Below are 18,199 nucleotides of genomic sequence, written 5' to 3'. Positions count from 1 at the left end.
CTGGGTGGCTCAGTTGGTTAAGCATCATGCTCTGCCTCATGCTCTCTCTCTCTGTCAAAAATGAACAAACATTAAAAAAATAAATAAATCCAAAATGGATGAAATACCTAAAGGTTAGACCTGAAACCATAAAAATGCTAGAAGAGAAAACAGGCAGTAACTTCTTTGACTTTGGTCATAGCAACTTCTTCCAGATATGTCTCCTGGGGCAAGAGAAACAAAAGAAAAAGAAACTATTGCAACTACATCAAACAAAACAAAACAAAACAAAACAAAACAAAACAAAACAAAACCCTTCTGCACAGTGAAGGAGACAATGAACAAAACTAAAAGACAACCTACAGAGTGGGGGAAGATATTTGCAAATGACATATCTGATGAAGGGTTAGTATCCAAAATATACGAAGAATTTATAGGGGCACCTGGGTGGCTCAGTCAGTTATGTCTCAAACTCTTGATTTCAGCTCAGGTCATGATCTCACGGTTCATGGGTTTGAGGCATGCGTTGGGCTCTGCGCTGATGGTGTGAACCCTGCTTGAGATTCATTCTCTCCCTGTCATTCTGCCCTTCCTCTGCTCTCTCTCCTCTCTCAAAATGAAAAAATAAACTTAAAAAAACCCCAAGTCTATCCATAAAAAAAAGAAATCATCACTTCTAAAAAAATAATAATTTCTAAAACTCAACACCCCAAAAATGAATAATGTCATTTAAAAATGGGCAGGAGACACGAATAGACACTTCTCCAAAGAAGCCATCCAGATGGCAAACAGACACATGAAAAGATGCTCAACATCATTCATCATCAGGAAAATGCAAATCCAAACCACAGTGAGATTCCACCTCACATCAGTCAGAATGGCTAACATCAACAATGTAGAAACAACAGGTGCTGGCGAGGATGCGGAGAAAGGGGAACACTTGTGCTCTGTTGGTGGGAATGCAAACTGGTGCAGCTGCTCTGGAGAACAGTGTGGAGGTTCCTCAAAAAGTTAAAAATAGAACTACCTGGGGGGCATCTGGGTGGCTCAGTTGGTTAAGCATCTGACTTTGGCTCAGGCCATGATCAGGTTTGTGAATTCGTGCCTTGCATCAGGGTCCATGCTGACAGTATGGAGCTTGCTTGGGATTCTCTCTCTCTCCCTCTCTCTCTCTGCTCCTCCCACCTGTTCTCTCTTTCTCTCTCTCTCAAAATAAGTTAATAAACTTAAAAAAAATAGAACTATCCTGGGTGCCTGAGTGGCTCAGTTGGCTAAGCGTCCAACTTCAGCTCAGGTCATGATCTCATGGTTCACTGCCGTCAGCACAGAGCCTGCTTCAGATCCTCTGTCCCACTCTGTCTCTGCCCCCACCCCACTTTCTCTCTCTCAAAAATAAACATTAAAAAAAATAGAACTACTTTTTGATCCAGCAATTGCACTACCAGGAATTTACTCGAAGAATATAAAACTACTAATTCAAAGGGATACATACACCCCAATGTGTTTTTTTAACCCTAGAAGTATCATGGCCTAGCACCCCAATGTTTCAGCAACATTATATACAATAGCCAAATTATGGAAACAGCCCAAGTGTCCATTGATTGATGAATGGGTAAACAAGATGTGGTATATATATATATATATATATATATATATATATATATGATGGAATATTACTCAGGCATAAAAATGAATGAAATCTTGCCATTTGCAATGACATGAATGGAGCTAGAGAGTATTATGCTAAGTGAAATAAGTCAGCCAGAGAAAGACAGATACCATAGGATCTTACTCATATGTGGAATTTAAGAAACAAATGAGCAAAGAGGAAAAAAAGGGAAAGAGAGAGAGGCAAACCAAGAAACAGAGTTAACTATAGAGAACAAACTGCTGGTCACCAGAGGGGAGGCGGGTGGGGGATGGGTGAACTAGGTGATGGGGACTCAGGATGCCCCTGTCGTTATGATGCACCGGGTGATGCAGGGAAGTGTTGAATCACTACATTGTACACCTGAAACTAAGATAACATTGTTCGTTAACTAACTAGAATTAAAATAAGAACTTTAAAAAAATGAAGCCCATTTTGTCTAATGTTACAATAGCCACTCCAGCTTTCTGTGGTTACTATATGCAAGATACATCTTTTTCCATTATTTTACTTTCAATCTATGTCTATCTTTGAATCTAAAGGGAGTCTCTTGTGACAGCATAATATTGGACCTTGCTTTTTAACATCTAACTTGACAAGATCTTTATTGCCTTTATTTACTGGATTGTTTAACCCATTCGCATTTAATGTTATTGGCATGGTTGGATTTATGTCTAACATCTTACTTTTTGCTTCATACGTGTCTCACGTCTTCTTTGTTCCACTATTACTCCTTCAATGTTTTCTTTTGCGTTGAGTAAATGTTTCTAATGTAACAGTTAATTTCTTTACTGATGTTCATTGTACAGTTTTGAGTTATTTCCTTAATGGTTGCTCTGGGGCTTACCATATGCATCTAGTCAGAATCGACTTCAGATTTATTGTTTTTATTTTATTTTTGAGACAGAGAGAGACAGAGCATGAGCGGGGGAGGGGCAGAAAGAGAGGGAGACACAGAATCCGAAGCAGGCTCCAGGCTCTGAGCTGTCAGCACAGAGCCCGACGTGGGGCCTGAACTCACAGACCGCGAGATCATGACCCGAGCTGAAGTCGGACGCTCACCCGACTGAGCCACCCAGGCACCCCCGACTTCAGATTTATAATAATTCCAGTGAGATAAAGAAATGTTCCTCCTGTATAGCTCTATTCCCTATCCCATCTTCCTGTGGTATAAGTTAAATACGTGTTATTTCTGTAAACCTCACAGAGCCAACAACATTTTGTTGTTATTATTATCGCCTTATAAAATGTTGTGTATATTAAGGCCTAAGTAAGAAGAGAGAGTGATCAGCGTGCCTGAGTGGCACAGTCAGTTGAGCATCTGACTCAATTTTGGCTCAGGTCATGATCCCACGGTTGGGGAATGAGCCTGGCCTCGGGCTTCATGTTGAGCATGGAGTCTGCTTAAGATTCTCTCTGTCGTCCCTCTGTCCTCTCCTCTGCTCACTCTTTCTCCCTAAAAAAAGAGAGAAAGAGTGATCATACATTTTGTTATATTAGGCTTTTTATTTCATCTCTGATTATCTTCATTCTATTCTGAATGAAACCTGTTCTATTCTATGGAAACGTGTCCTGACCGCAACACGGCTTTGCTGTGACTCTTCCCTTTTGTGCTGTTGTTGCAAATTTATATTACATTTCTGTATGTTGTCGTGTTAACGATACATCATACACCTATGTTTATATACTCGCTTTTTAAATTAGTTAAGAAAAGAAAGTAAATATGCTTTCATATGATCATAATTATGTGATTGTCTTTACTATGCTTTTTGTTCTGGTGTGTATGCAGATTTGAATTATCATTACTTGTTTTCAAGACTTCCTTTAGTGTCTCTTATAAGGCGATACACTGGCAACACATTCTCTCAGCTTTTGTTCATTTGGGAAAGTCTTTCTTTCACCTTCATCTAAAGATAGAGGAATCCTGTTAGCATTTTTCTCTTTGAGCCACTTGTAAAGTATACTCCTTCTGACTTCCACTGCTTCTGCTTCTGGAAGACGTCAGCGGTCAATCTTACCGGGGTTCACTTGTAACTGACGAGTTTTTTTTGTGCTTTCAAGGTTTCCTCCTTGTCCTTAGCTTTCAGCACTTTTAGTATGATGTGTCTATTGTGGGACTCTGTATCTATCCCACTTAGAGTTTATTGAATTCCCGTTTGGGAGGTTTCAGCCGTTACTTCTTTGAATATTCTTTCTGCTTCTTTCTCTTTTGTCCTTCTATTTCCATTACATGTATGCTGGTGCCCTGAATATTGTCCTACCCATTTTCCAAGGCTGTATTCGTATTTCTTAATAATTATTTCCCTTGGGGCGCCTGGGTGGCGCAGTCGGTTAAGCGTCCGACTTCAGCCAGGTCACGATCTCGCGGTCCGTGAGTTCGAGCCCCGCGTCGGGCTCTGGGCTGATGGCTCGGAGCCTGGAGCCTGTTTCCGACTCTGTGTCTCCCTCTCTCTCTGCCCCTCCCCCGTTCATGCTCTGTCTCTCTCTGTCCCAAAAATAAATAAAAAAACGTTGAAAAAAAAATTAAAAAAAAAAAATAATTATTTCCCTGTTCTTTAGATTGCATACTCAGTATTCGTCTGCCTTGAAGTGTGCTTTTTCTGCCAGTTCTAATTTACCCTCTAGTGAATGTGTCATTTTAGTTGTTGCAGTTGTCAACTTCAGAATTCCTATTATTTATTTATTTGTTGAAAATAATTTTTTATTTTTTTAGCATTTATTCATTCTGGAGAGACAGAGTGAGCAGGGGAGGGGGAGAGAGAGGGAGACACAGGAGCTGAAGCAGGCTCTAGGCTCCGAGCTGTCAGCACAGAGCCCAACATGGGGCTCGAACTCACGAATCGTGAGATCATGACCCGAATCGAAGTCGGACACTTAACTGACTGAGCCACCCAGGAACCCCTCAAAATTTCCATTTTTTAAATTATTTCTAGCTCTTTATTGGTATTTTCTCTTTCATGGCATTGTCATCATACCTTCCTTTACTTTGTAAATTATAGTTTCCTTTAGCTCTGTGAACACATTTATAATGGCCACTTTGAGATTTGGTTAGCGCCTGGTCTCATCACTCTCACAGGCAATTTCTGTCACTTGGTTTTCTCTTCTTTTCTTTCTTTTTCCTTTTCTTTCTTTCCTTTTCTTTCTTCTTCCCTTTTTTGGTGTCTGGTTCATATTTTCCTTTGCATGTGTTTTAATTGCAATGTCTATTTGTCCGGGTTTTTTCCTGCCTTATTTTTTCATGTAGCAACACAACTTTAATATTTTCCTGTCAGTAAAAGAGTCTTCTTTGCTATGATTTTATATGGCTGTAGAATACATTACTTATGAATGAGTGCCCCGATTTTTTAAGCCCACTCTCCATATTTGGGCCTTTTCCACTTTAAGTTTTCATTAAGCAAACTTATTTTCTATTTGTATTTTTCCACAAACACAAAAACAGACGATCAGCTCTTCTGTCTCCTTCTCCAAACAGGATAGAAAATTATGGTCTTTTTTTAAAATTTTTTTTTAACATTTATTCATTTTTTGATAGAGAGTCAGAGCGTGAGCAGGGGAGGGGCAGAGAGAGAGGGAGACACAGAATCCGAAGCAGGTTCCAGGCTCTGAGCTGTCAGCACAGAGCCGGACGTGGGGCTCAAACTCACAGACTGCGAGATCATGACCTGAGCCAAAGTCGGACGCTCAACCGAGCCACCCAGGCGCCCCGAAAATTATGGTCTTAAAGTGTAACAAAGATGATAGAATTTAGACACTGAGACAACTATGTAGTTATTGAATATAAGCATTGATAGACCTGTTCAAAGGCTTGTTCAATCCTTTTTTATTTCCTTCTGGACTCTCAGACGTGGCTTTGTTTCTCAAAGGGGATGCTGACGACATTCTTGGGGAGGCCATGCTTTCCACGTTCCACGGTGTTTCGTGGCCCTGTCCCTCCCATTGAAGTCAGCACTGCTTCCCAGCTATCGTGACCACAAAATCCCCCTTTCCCTTTGACCAAACGTCATTGAAAGTCACTGGGCTATCTGCTGTAACAGTGTACTTTCGGTCTTGATGGTGGGTGAGGGGATGGAGAAGAGACACCTGCCCAGGGCGGCAGCCTAGTGTGCTGAAACACCGTGACTTCAGGCCCGCTGGGGCGGCACAGAGGCAGGGCTCACGTGCTCAATCAGCAAACAAGCTTATGAGATAGGTGTCCCTCCAACACGGCGTGTGTGAGGAGACCGAGGCTCCGAGGCAGGGAAAGTGACCGAAGTTCCACAGCTGGTGAGTCACCGAATCGCAGTCTGATCTCTACCAGCCCCGTGGACCGGGGTCAACAGCCACTCCCTCTGTGGTGTCAGGCGGAGGTCCTGCGTCCCCAGCACAGTGTCGATTCAACAGGAGGTACCCAGGACTTGTTGCTAATGTGCTTCTTGTTCCAAGAGGTTGTTACGCGGATGTTCATAATTGCTCACATTCATATGTATGTTATGCTTCAAAGTGAAAAAAAAAAAACAGAACAGAAAAAGGGGAGTGTTTATGTCGAACAACTTTTTAAAGGTCTGATCATAAGTAGACAAGAGAGAAAGGAATCAAAGCATCAAAACCATGATAAGATCAAAGCCTAGAAAACCAAGTTCTGAAGGGGTAAAACTTGCATACTTAGGAGGATTGGGAAAGCATTTGCTTCTCATCTGCAGTTGATTTCTTTATTTGTGGGGCACGGATAATAATGTTCTTCATGAGCCAAATTATCCTTATTTATTTATTTATTTATTTATTTAATGTTTATTTATTTTGTGAGAGAGAGCAAGTGTGAGTGGGGGAGGGGCAGAGAGAGAAGGAAAGAGAATCCTAAGCAGACTCTGCGCTGACAGCACAGAGCCCGAGGCGGGGCTCGAACTCACGAACTGTGAGATTATGACCTGAGCCGAAGTCAGATGTTCAACCGCCCGGGGGGCCCCTAAATTATCCTCTTTGAAAACATTTATTTTCTCAATTTCCGAATGTGTCCGCTCAGCACTTCTTCTCATTCTTCCCTTCCCTGATTTTTCTTACCGTTCCACAACGGAGAGCGAGCGTGTGGTGATTTGTTCCCTGCGCCTCTGGAAATACCTGTCCGGCAAGTGGCTCCCTGAGACCCCATCCTCCTCGAGGCCACATGTAACCCTGCAGCGTGAGGGGAGATCTGAGACCCGAGGGGAAGAAGGCCGGCTTCACAGAGCCCAGAGCGCGTGTCCCCATCCTGACGCGCTGGCTTTCCCTCTGCAGCCCGTCTACCGTCCAGGGGCTCCTTCGGGTCTGTCCGGACGGACGTGTGATGCACGAACCATCCTCAGCTCTTCCTGTCCGGCTCTCGCTGCCGCCCTTTCCTGGCACCCTGGGCCTTGGCGAGGCCTCTCATTTCATCCTTAAAGTCCCGGCCCTCTGGCAGCAGCGGTCCTGTGAGAGTCTTGGCCGATGCTGACCAAGGACGCGGCCCCAAAGTAATAGAACTTCGAGAACCACAGATAGAGTCAATGCTTGCACCGGATCAGGGCCTTTTCTTCACTGAAAATAAAAGGAAGTTTAGCCTCCGTTTTTCCAGGCTCCTCTGCAAATGGAGATCAGTTGTACCCGCCCAACAGGGTGTCTCTAGGCTGAATTGATACTTACGTGTCTGAAAGCCTTGTGTTGTATTTCTGCACGGAGGGAACTTAGGAAGGGATTAAAAGATGGTGCCTGGGCGGCTCAGTGGTTAAGCGTCCGACTTTGGTTCGGGTCATGATCTCACGGTTCATGGATTCAAGCCCCACGTCGGGCTCTGTGCTGACAGCGCGGAGCCTGGAGCTGCTTAGGATTCTGTGTCTCCCTCTCTGCCCCTCCCCCACTGTCACTCTGTCTCTCTGTCTCAAAAATAAACACTAAAAAAATTTTTAATAAAAAAAAGGAAGATACTAAAGATAAGGTAGGTGGGAAACCGACCCTGCCCAGGGATAATCATACGGAAACTTCCTCTCTTTAAGGCAGAAAACTGGCTTTTAAGTAACTAATTATCCTCTGACAAGGCATAACAATTTCCCCACCAAGAAAGCAGTGTCCTTGCTCACCTGGGTGAGCTCATTTTCTCACGCACTTTCGTTGTTATATTACAGCTTTACTCTTCAGGACAACTCAGTTCACTTTTGCCAACCATCACACCTGCAGTGAAACCCGGTGCTCTGGTAGCTTTAGAGCTGACTGGTAACAAATGAACATCTTTTCTGGGGAGTATGGGTTGGACTACATTTACTGCTAGCCACTGAGCTGCCGTCGGAAGACAATTCTACTCTCGACAGGTGTCCACTTTTTTACTTTCTTTTTAAAACCAGGAAGGATGGGGCGCCTGGGTGGCTCGGTCGGTTAAGCGGCTGACTTCAGCTCAGGTCAGGATCTCACGGTCCGTGAGTTCGAGCCCCGCGTCGGGCTCTGTGCTGATGGCTCAGAGCCTGGAGCCTGTTTCGGATTCTGTGTCTCCCTCTCTCTCTGAACCTCCCCCGTTCATGCTCCGTCTCTCTCTGTCTCAAAAATAAATAAACGTTAAAAAAAAAAAATTTAAAACCAGGAAGGAGCTTGGGGTCCCTGGGTGGCTCAGTCGGTTGGGCGCCGGACTTCGGCTCAGGTCATGATCTCACGGTTCGTGGGTTCGAGCCCCACGTCGGGCTCTGTGCTGACAGCTCAGAGCCTGGAGCCTGCTTCTCGTTCTGTGTCTCCCTCTCTCTCTCTGCTCCTTCTCAGCTCACACTCTGTGTCTCTCTCAAAAATAAATAAACATTAAAAAAAAAAAAAAACAGGAAGGAGCTTGAGACTGTTGGGGAACCACTCAGAACCCCGGAATTAGTCTGAAGATGACTTCAAATTTTTTTAATGTTTATTTTTGAGATACAGAGAGACCGAGTGTGAGCAGGGGAGGGACAGAGAGAGGGAGACAGAATCCGAAGCAGGCTCCAGGCTCTGAGCTGTCAGCACAGAGTCCCATGCGGGGCTCGAACTCACAAACCGTGAGATTACGACCTGAGCACCCAGGCTCCCCCAGTATGAAGATTATTTTAAACTCAAGACATTTGATCTAATGGATATAGAAAGAAGCCTCCTCAAAGCTTGCCTTACCTGACAAAAAGCAGCAACTTCTGGGAAAATGACTTCCCCCCGGGGCGGGGGGTGGACTACTAATCCCAGCAGAGAGATCAGGGGTAAACCTACAGAAAATCCTGTCTGGGAGAGTCTCGTGGCATGGCCATGAAGAAGACAGAAAGACCACTCACACCTGCATAGATGAACATTATCTCAGACTTCTTATCTCCTGTTTGTTTTCCTAAAAATGATTTGTCTTTCCTAAAGAAACCTGTTTGCTCTTCCCACTGGAGGCCTTCCTCCCCTCCCTTTCCTACTAAGTCGGGCACACAAGCACCCCCCCTCCGTGAGCTCCTCCTCACCGAACCTCCCCGGGTGTGCACGTTGCAGGCCTAAAGAAACTCTTTTCTTCTTCTGCTAATCTGTTTTTTGTCAGTTTAATTCCGAGTCTCCTGGGAAAAGCCGTTCCCCTTCCAACCTGGCAGATCTGAGCTTTGCACCTCCAGAGGGCTTTAGGTGTCCTTTTCATCTCCTGAAGGGAAACGAACACAAACGTTGTGAGTGGGGCAGGGATGGGAAGGCGGCTGAGTTCTGAGAGATCTGGAATCAGAAGTGAGTCTGCCTCTCTCACCTGCCCCCTTGTCCTTCTTCATTCATTTTCGCCACACGCCCTTCATTCCCCGGGGTTTGCATTTCTCAGCATGCGTGTGTGCTCTGAGGACCACCCGTCCCGGATTCCTGGGGAGCTGGATAAAATGCACATCACTAGGCCCTGCCTCAGACACACAGAATCAGAATCACCTGCAAAGGGCTCTGGGGGTTTGCACGTGTTATGGGCTCTCCGGGTGACTCTTGGATGTATGAAAATTTCATAATTCCTCTGGCATCTGGAAAGAAACTCAGGAAATTTAAAAATGAATGTGTCATCGTCCCCATCCTCCAGGAGTTCACGAATTCAGCTAACAAAGAAGAAAAGATGGGCAGAATGATAGCATGGGGGACAATGGTGCTAAGTCTCATTGAAGCTCTACAGAAAATAAAATGTAGATGCCCATATTTATAAACTTGTCCACAAGCCTGGATTTCATTAGGTTTTTTTTTTAAATAAAATTTATTTATTATTTTGGGGGGGGAGCACAAGCAGGGGATGGACAGAGACACACACAGAGTGTGAGCAGGGGAGGGGCAGAGAGAGAGGGAGACACAGTATCTGAGGCAGGCTCCAGGCTCGGAGCTGTCAGCACAGAGCCCGATGCGGGGCTCGAACTCACGAGCCATGAGATCATGACCTGAGCCGAAGTCAGACGTTTAACTGACTGAGCCACCCAGGCACCCCGATTCTGTAATTCTAAGGCAGCTCACATTCTCAAACAGCTTATAATCTAATCCAAGAGACCAAAAATGCAGCAGAAGATATGAGGGAATTAGCGAATTACAGACACTCGTGTGTAAGCAAAAGAAAACTAACGAAGAACAAGTTAAAACTATGTCATTTGGGGCCATTTCTCCGCTAAGCAGCTGCCGGGGAGGAGACCACGGATGAGGCCGCTGTTGATTCGGCCGGGTGTTCAGCACATGCTTGTGCGGGGGCTGCTAGGCTCTTGGCCCTGGCGGTGAGGAGAGGGTGTGCACTGGGCGACAACCGTCAGGCCTCGGGGTGGATCTGTGCACTTCGTGACTCAGCCCGAGCTTGGAGCATAGCGTTGTTTGAAGAGTGGAAAGGAGCCCAGGGGCTTCCTTGACGTGGAGGCTAGGTTGTTCCTGTGCTCCTGTGTGAATCTTCAGACGGCAGGAGGCAGAGAGGCAGGAAGAGGGGAGAGAAGAATGTGGTGCAGGTCCCTACAGAGAAAGGGGACAGGAAGCCAGAGCAAGGAGACTGTGCGGGCCGGGAAACAGACTGAGGAGTGGTGACGGGTTCCTCAGGCCCAGAACAGCTGACACTGCGAGGGAGGCCAGCAGGCAAGCACTCGCACCACAGCACCGGAACGGCACAGAAGCGGACGGCGGCAGGGACCCAGGAAGGCAGGGACCAGGTCGGCCTCAAAGCAAAAGGCTCCTGGGAAACTTGAAGTCCCTTCCCTCCACCTGTCGCAGGAAGGCAGCTGAGGCCTGGAGAAGGCTTGCTGCCTGGTTGGGGTCACGGAGAAGGTCTCTCCCGGAGTGGGTCAAGTGAGCGGCCTCAGGACTGTGTCATCCTCACAAGACGTGAGAAATGTCCACAGTTTCTAAGTGAGGGCCTGTGGCACCTCCTCAGCGGTCCATCCGATGGTGACCACGCACACGGAGCTACCAACAGCCCACCAGCCCTGCTCTTACGAGTGGACAGCCCAGAACTATCAGACTCTGGAGGAGAGCACCCAACATCGAATTCGGACACCAGAACAAGGAGGAGAAAGACACAAACATCCAGAGAAAATAGACACAATGCAGGGGGAAGAAATGAAAATGCTCGAATTCGCATCCTTAGAGAGAGGAGGGTAGATATCGCACTCATGAAACAAGAACAGAATGCCTTAAAAAGGAGCACCCGGAAAGGCATGAAAAGGGGGGAAAGCTTTTGTAAAACAAAACAAAACAAAACAAAACAAAGAACCTCCAATAGCATAAATGCCGATCTCGGCAGCAGAATTGTTGGAAGGTGAATTTTTTTAAATTCTCAAAATCTGAAGAGGAAAGGGGTGAGAAAGAGCGAGGTAACAAGACACACTCGTGCTGTGGGGACCGGCGAGACTTCTCAGGAAAAGGAGTCCCGGCCAAAACGGGGAACAGGTCCATCTGGAAGGGTGAGGGGCACCTGCAGGCGTTGGGGAACTCCGGCTGGGGCCCGAGTGCCTGCTGCGACGTGATGCCACCCACTACAGCCCTGGGCATCGGGAGGTCATGCACGAGGCCCCAGCCCTCTGAGGGCACTTTGCATCCAGACCTGTCACTATCGAGATCTGCAGACATGGAGGGTCTCCACGCCCTGACCTCGCACGCACTCCCTCAGGAAGCCAGTGGAGGGACGGGAGTAAACAGGAAGCACAGCACCCGGGATCTGGAACGAGGAACCTGACGCAGTTGACAAGAAGCCACGCCGCGACTCCTGGGTGGACCCTGGGCACAGTCATGCAGACAGGGGCAGGAGGACCGAGGCCTGCGAGACCTCAGCACAGAGAAGGTGAGAGAGCGAAGGCCAGGTGTGTCTGTGCCCGTGAGGGAGACGGCTGTGCTCACGGTGGAGCGTGCAGTGAGTTCACGACGAGTGCGCGGAAGGTTGAACAACTGAAAGACCAAGACAGTTACTCACTTCGGGGAGAAAAAATGTGCGAGAAAGGAAATGGAGTCGTAGTTTTCCATGTGGATAGTGTTTACACAGAGAGAAAGCAAAGAACCAAATATTTAGGAGGGAGCACGTTGAGAACTCATGGCTGGGGCGTGTGTGCTCATATGCGTGTGTGCTCGTGTGTGCATGTGTGTGTGTGTGCTCGTGTGCACGTGTGCACGTGTGCTTGTGTGTGCACCTGTGTGAGCATGTGTGTGCGCTTGTGTGCATGTGTGTGCGTGTGTGCATGTGTGTGCACCTGTGTGTGCTTGTGCATGCACCTGTGTGTGCACATGTGCGTGCCTGTGTGTGCCTGTGTGCGTGCCTGTGTACGCTCGTGCGTGCACCTGTGTGTGCGTGTGTGCCTGTGCGTGCTCCTAGGTGCACATGTGTGCCGGTGCCTGTGCGTGTGTGTGCATGTGTGCTCATGTGTGCGCGCCTGTGTGTGTGCATGCGTGTGCACATGCAATGAACAGCCAAAATCCCAGCACACAAAATGAAAGTCAGTGGATAATGCCTGAAACAAAGGAAGCCAGAGGTAGCACGATAAGTGCTTTTTCAGGGCCAAACTGGGTGAATCAGCCTCACTGGTCCCGGCGTGGCCTAGACATCACCGTGTTTAAAGCCCCTGAGTGATTCTATGTGCCGCCGAGATTAAGAACCCGGTTGAGGGCAGAGATTTCCTGTGGGCCAGGGAGGCAGAGAAGAACCCCCCCTAGCCCATGGGCGTCTCTCGGCAGCCTGTGCTTCTCCGCGACACACCTTCTCGGGGAGAAAGAACGTCTGGGTGTTCTATGGAGGCACCCCGTCCCCGTGTTGATGGGAAGGGAAGAGGCAGAGATAATGAGGTAGTTACTGGTCACCTGCATGGTCCGAGCCCTGCGTGGGGTGAGCTGCACACAGTACTCCCCATGGAAGTCACGTGGGGATGTGCAGACACTGGTCCGCCGCTCTCCACAGGTGCACCCTGGCCCCCGAGCACTGGGGGTGGGGGGTGCCTCCCAGGAAGGACAGAGGCCACGGTGGTTAGCGAGAGGGCGGTGGCTACGCTCGCTGGCCCAGGTACCCGGCTCTGCCGAGCCTGTGGTGAAAAGTTCTCGGAAGAGCAGGCTGCGTCTTCTTGTGTGGTGTTTCCCAGCGCAGGGCTGAAGCAGGGAGGTGGAAATCAACCCGAGAAGGATTTTGACTCAATCAAAAATAAAAACATTTCTCCCTCTTCCTCTCTCTCCCCCCTTCCTTCCATATATCGTGTAATATATGCTCATAGCGCTCAGGAAAAATATTCAAGCAGAGGCTTTTAGCAACGGGGAGAAATTTAGATTCAATATCCACGGAGATCTTCTCTGTCTCCAAGACCCTATAATCCTCAGGCATGAACACTTCATTAATGTGGAACCTGGTAATTTGTAGTAATCATACGGGCTCCAGCCGTAGTGTACCTTCAAGCTAATAAAAAGGCTTTCTAAAGCAAGTCATGTTACTTGAGAGCAGATTGAGGCCAAACATTATAGCGATTCCAAATGAACAATTTGTATGCTAATTAAAATAGTTCTTAGAAAGTTTCCAAAGAATTTTATTCTCCTTGGCAACCCTCTATTAGCGAATTTTGGTTAAGGTACTCGACTTCCCGCTAATTCCATCAGCCTTTCCCCCAATTAGCCCCAAACTGATAGGGTTTAGCCCCACGTGGGCATCTCAACTGTGGACGCAGAGAGGTTTTACCGAGTTGCTTCCAATCCAACAAACACAGAGACAAGTCACGGAAGGTGGAGAGGCCGAGCCCCCTCAAAGCCCGGCGTCTGACAGCTCCACCCGCTTTTGGTGATTTCCGAAATGCTGAAACTCCTTGGGATCCGAGGAGCGTGGCCGACAAACCGAAGGGACGGAGACGGCTTCTCTCAGAAGCGAGGCAGCCACGGAGGAGAGCTTCACGGGGGGCCGCTCCAATCGACACTCCGGAGAAGGTGCTGGAAGAGAGTGTGCAGTTGCGTGTTGGCTGCAGTCTCGAGGGGCGACCGCACGAGGCGGGTGGGGGACGGACGCACTGTCACGCAGTTACCGTGTGTCGTCCAGAGGGCGTGCTCGCCCGGCTCCGCGATTCGCATCCTGGGTCACACCACGCCTGCGCTCCACGGGTGTTGGCACCATACGTTAAAAGGCGTGACAAGTGGTAGCAGGTTGAGACAGGGATGGGAAAGTTGGAAACTCTGTTTTGGAGGGAATCAGTGAAGGCACCAGGAATGGTTTCTGAACTGGGTGGTAGCATTTGAGGCAAACATGATAGGTAGTGACAAATATTCGGAAGGAAATGGAGAAAAGGATTTATTTGTGCTTCGTGTGGCCGTTAAAACTTGTGTTTGGGCCTCTGTGTTTACCTTCCTCTCCGGCCTCCCTGCTGCCCCGCCACACTTCAGGCAAGTGTGCAAGTGGAATTTCATTGCCTGGGGCTGTGCCAGGAGGCTGGATGACAAGGGCCCTCCCTGACTTTTATGGAAGCTGGTAAGAAATTAAACAGTTTCTTGTGGTGGGGTAGAGAGGAGTGGTACTTTCAAGAAGTAGGTACTTTTAGGAGAGGGGCACCTGGGTGGCTCAGTTGATTAAGTGTCCAACTCTTGGTTCAGACTCAGGTCATGATCTCACGGTTCATGAGTTCGAGCCCTACATTGGGCTCTGTGCTGACAGCACGGAGCCTGCTTTGGATTCTCTCTCTCCCTCTCTCTCTCTCTCTATGCCCCTCCTCTGCTCTCTCTCTCTCTCTCACTGAAAATAAATAAATAAACTAAAAAAAAAAAAAAAAAGAATTAGGAGGAAAAGATGTCCTGGGAGGAATAGAACAGGTGTAGGTGACCTGCCTCGTGTTACTAACCTGCCCCCCTCCATGAAGGTGCCCTGGGAGGTGGCAGGACCTGGGATGGCCGAGCAGCCGCACCCACAACGGCCCCAACGGGACCCTGAGCATTCCACTGGCAGCGAGCACACACGAAAGGACTGAAATAAGAATGTCCCTGAATATTTGGCTCTGCGTAGGCCCCTGGGAACTCCTCATTGCCCTGGGGTCGTCGGGTGTTGGCCGGGAATTTTATAACCACTGGGACAGAATGTTGCCGTGGACACTACCAGAGGGAGACTTGGATGTAAGTCTAAGTTGACTTACAGAAAGAAAGTGCAATCTCTCGCCTGTCTATATTTACTGTTAGGTAACTGTAGATTTGTAGAGGGCAAGGGCCAATGAGTACCAGTCCTGAAATGAGGATTTTAGTTAATGCCAGAAAGAAATTTCTAGCCACTGACACTGTCCAGAGGTGGGGTGGGCTGAGGTGAGAAACCGTGGACTCTGGTCACAGGTGGGAACTTGAGAGCTGTCCTTCAAGGGTATTTTGAAGGAGAATCTCACGATGATAGGTACAAATCGGATTAAGTAATCCCTTCCGTCCCTTCCAGATCCGGGGTTCTGCGATTCTGTGAATCCATGGGGTCCCTGGCTCAGAGTGGGAGCAGGATGGAGATTCCACGCGGCTTGTGTTTGCACCGGTCCTTGGAAAGCAGCGGCAGGACTTCTGTCCTCGAGCTCTCTGCACTGCATCACAGCCGTCCTGTTGGTCTTGGTCCGCCTCCTAGAGCAGGTGACAGAGCGCATTTTCAGAGGAAAAGACAGCTGCGTCGGCTTGGATTGTTCTCAGAGGTGCTGTGCTTTGTTTCTTCCTTGAAGTCCGATGAATGTGTTTTCCTTTCCTTTGTGGTTTTTTATTTTTCTATTGTGTTTTATTTTTTCCATGATGATTTATTTATTTTGAGAAAGAGAGAGAGAGCAAGTGGGTAGGGGAGGGGCAGATAGAGAGGGAGAGTCCCAGGCAGGGGCCAAGCTGTCAGCACAGAACCTGACGTGGGACTCGATCTCATGAACCACGAGATCACGATCTGAGCCGTAAACCAGGAGTTGGACACTCAACCGACTGAGCCACCCAGGCATCCCATTTTGTTGTTGTTGTTGTTTAATGGTAACTATCAGACTGTGCTGAGCATCAAGAGAGAAAAACCGTGTGAAAACTGAAAGTACCAGTGGAAGAATCAGGGACGAAGGAAATGAAAGATGGAGATTGAGAAGGAGTGGAAACATTGCAAGTAGCATTTCCAAGCCAAGCTAAACGTTTTATTACCGGATGTGTCAGAGCTCCAGTGTTGGGTTTGGCTCGACTGTCCTCCGGTGACACTCTGCTCCGTGTCAGATGAAGCGGGTGTTTTCAGAAACCGAGTACGGTGGCCTGTGTGTGCGCAGAGGCGCTCTGCCGCCCACGCAGCGTCCACACCCAGGTCTCTGGAAGCTGTTCGAGCCCAGCCATCGTTGAGGAAAACATGATTTGAGCGAGCTTTGGGAGCAGAAATTGGTTCTTTCATTTTAACTATCTGTCATTTTATTGACAACGTAAGGAATCCCATCAGTTTCAATATTGGTTCCAATATCAAAGTGTCGAAAAGTAACTTTTCTTTCCCAGACAAGCTTATAGAAATTGTTTTTGTCGCTCAAGTGAACCACTAGGAGTTCTGTGTGATGCTACGTCCATTAAACACAGGGAAGGGAGGGTGTGTGCGAGGAACCGATCACTCTGCTTCATTGCTCTCCAAGTACAGAGTGTCCACTCAATTACAACTATTAGAGTTCTGTAATTTACGGATACTAGGAAGTAGAGGTGACCAAAATTATTTTACAACAACAGTGAGAAAATATGGCTTTCTCAATTTGTAAGGATTTCTGATTTTGATTCCACATCATTTGATGTGGACTCATTTGCATATCAGGAAAATATTTTGGAAAATCTGTTTTCGGCCATGGCAGAGTTGCCTCGGTTGGACAAACCCTCCTGCTAATAACAATGATAAACTCTATATCAAATATGAAGAACAATAGTGTGAAGGCAGCAGCAGCAAGTGGAAGCAGACAGAAGCTGGAAGGACACAATCGTTGAAATAAAGGAAGCAAACCAGCGGATACCATTTAGCCACATTCATCTGACTTCTCCGCGACAGCACATCCCAGCCCCCTCAGGGCTCGTGACACTAGGGTCAAGCAAAATGTGGCGATTTTACCAAGATAAAGAGAGAGAGTTTGGAGGTTGATGCTACCAGAGGGCTGGAAACTGAAGAGAAAATCCCAGAAGGGAGGGATGCACCAGACTGGACCTCTCACCTGAGTTTGCGCAAAGACATTTCAGTCTTGGCTGGCTCTTAACTACACCCCTCCCACCCCCGCACCCAGAAATCAGCAGCTGGAAAGCTGAATAGCTGAGGAGGTCCCGGGCTGCCCAGTGCTGGAGACAGTTTGGAGTTCGATTTCCATCGAGTGCGAAGGGCTTGATAGACACTGTGGCTTTCCCAGAAGGGACACCCCTTGGGGTATTGGTCACATTTCAGGCTAAGAGTCTTCTGTGTTCTTTTCTGTGATGCTCACTGAGGTGCAGCCACAAGAGGACATGCAGGAGAGATTCAGGAAAGAACAAGTTTACTATGCTCATGGGTCCCAGAAATGGGAGGCACAATGCCATGCGGGGCCACATAAGGAAGCACCAGAATCATCAGGAGTAAGGGGAAAGTGGAAATCGAGACCTTTACTGGGATTTCTGTAGGAAAGAAAGGCAAGATGGCAGGGCAGACAGCCTAGGACTGGCCTGGTTGAATAATTCCATCAGGCCCTAAGCTGTAGGGTATGCCCCTGGCTCTGAAACGAAGACAGAAGAATACTGCCTCCTGGGTGCAGGGGCCAGATAGGGGAGTTCTGGCTCCAGACTGGTTAGTTTGCAGATCAGAGGCATGCTTCCCGACGAGCTTTTTGGCATCTTAACAATTGGCTGGCCCTGGAAGGGGCAGTCTCTCCCCAGATAGAAAAGTTTTAAATATGTCAAAATACATGAAAACTTTTAAATATGCATGATACAGGAGAGTATACTCTGGAGCAAAGAAGAAAACCGAAGCAGACCTGTTTGTTTGTTTTTTTAAGTTTATTTAGTTTTGAGAGAGAGAGTGTGTGCGGCAGAGAGAGAGGGAGACAGAGAATCCCAAGCAGGCTCTGCACTGTCAGCACAGAGCCTGACATGGGGCTCAAACTCAGGAAACATGAGATCATGACCTGAGCCTGAGTCAATAGTAAAATGCTTAACCAACTGAGCCTCCCAGGCAACCCAAAGCAGAGCTGTCTTAACAAA

General features: G+C 47.7%; 1 long non-coding RNA gene across 1 annotated transcript; it reads right to left on the bottom strand.

The window, feature by feature from the left end:
* Nucleotides 1-5,430: 5,430 nt before the first annotated feature.
* Nucleotides 5,431-17,229, bottom strand: LOC147579572 (uncharacterized). Its single transcript, XR_015254085.1, has 3 exons — nucleotides 9,330-17,229; nucleotides 9,061-9,230; nucleotides 5,431-6,099 (listed from the first exon to the last, which is right to left on the bottom strand). It is a non-coding gene; the product is annotated as an uncharacterized LOC147579572 (long non-coding RNA).
* Between the last annotated feature and the right edge of the window lie 970 nt (nucleotides 17,230-18,199).

This window comes from Puma concolor, chromosome B4, assembly GCF_028749965.1.
Source record: "Puma concolor isolate L17-30 chromosome B4, mPumCon1.1.hap2, whole genome shotgun sequence".
Lineage (NCBI taxonomy): Eukaryota > Metazoa > Chordata > Mammalia > Carnivora > Felidae > Puma > Puma concolor.
This window is presented reverse-complemented; position numbering and strand designations above follow the sequence as displayed.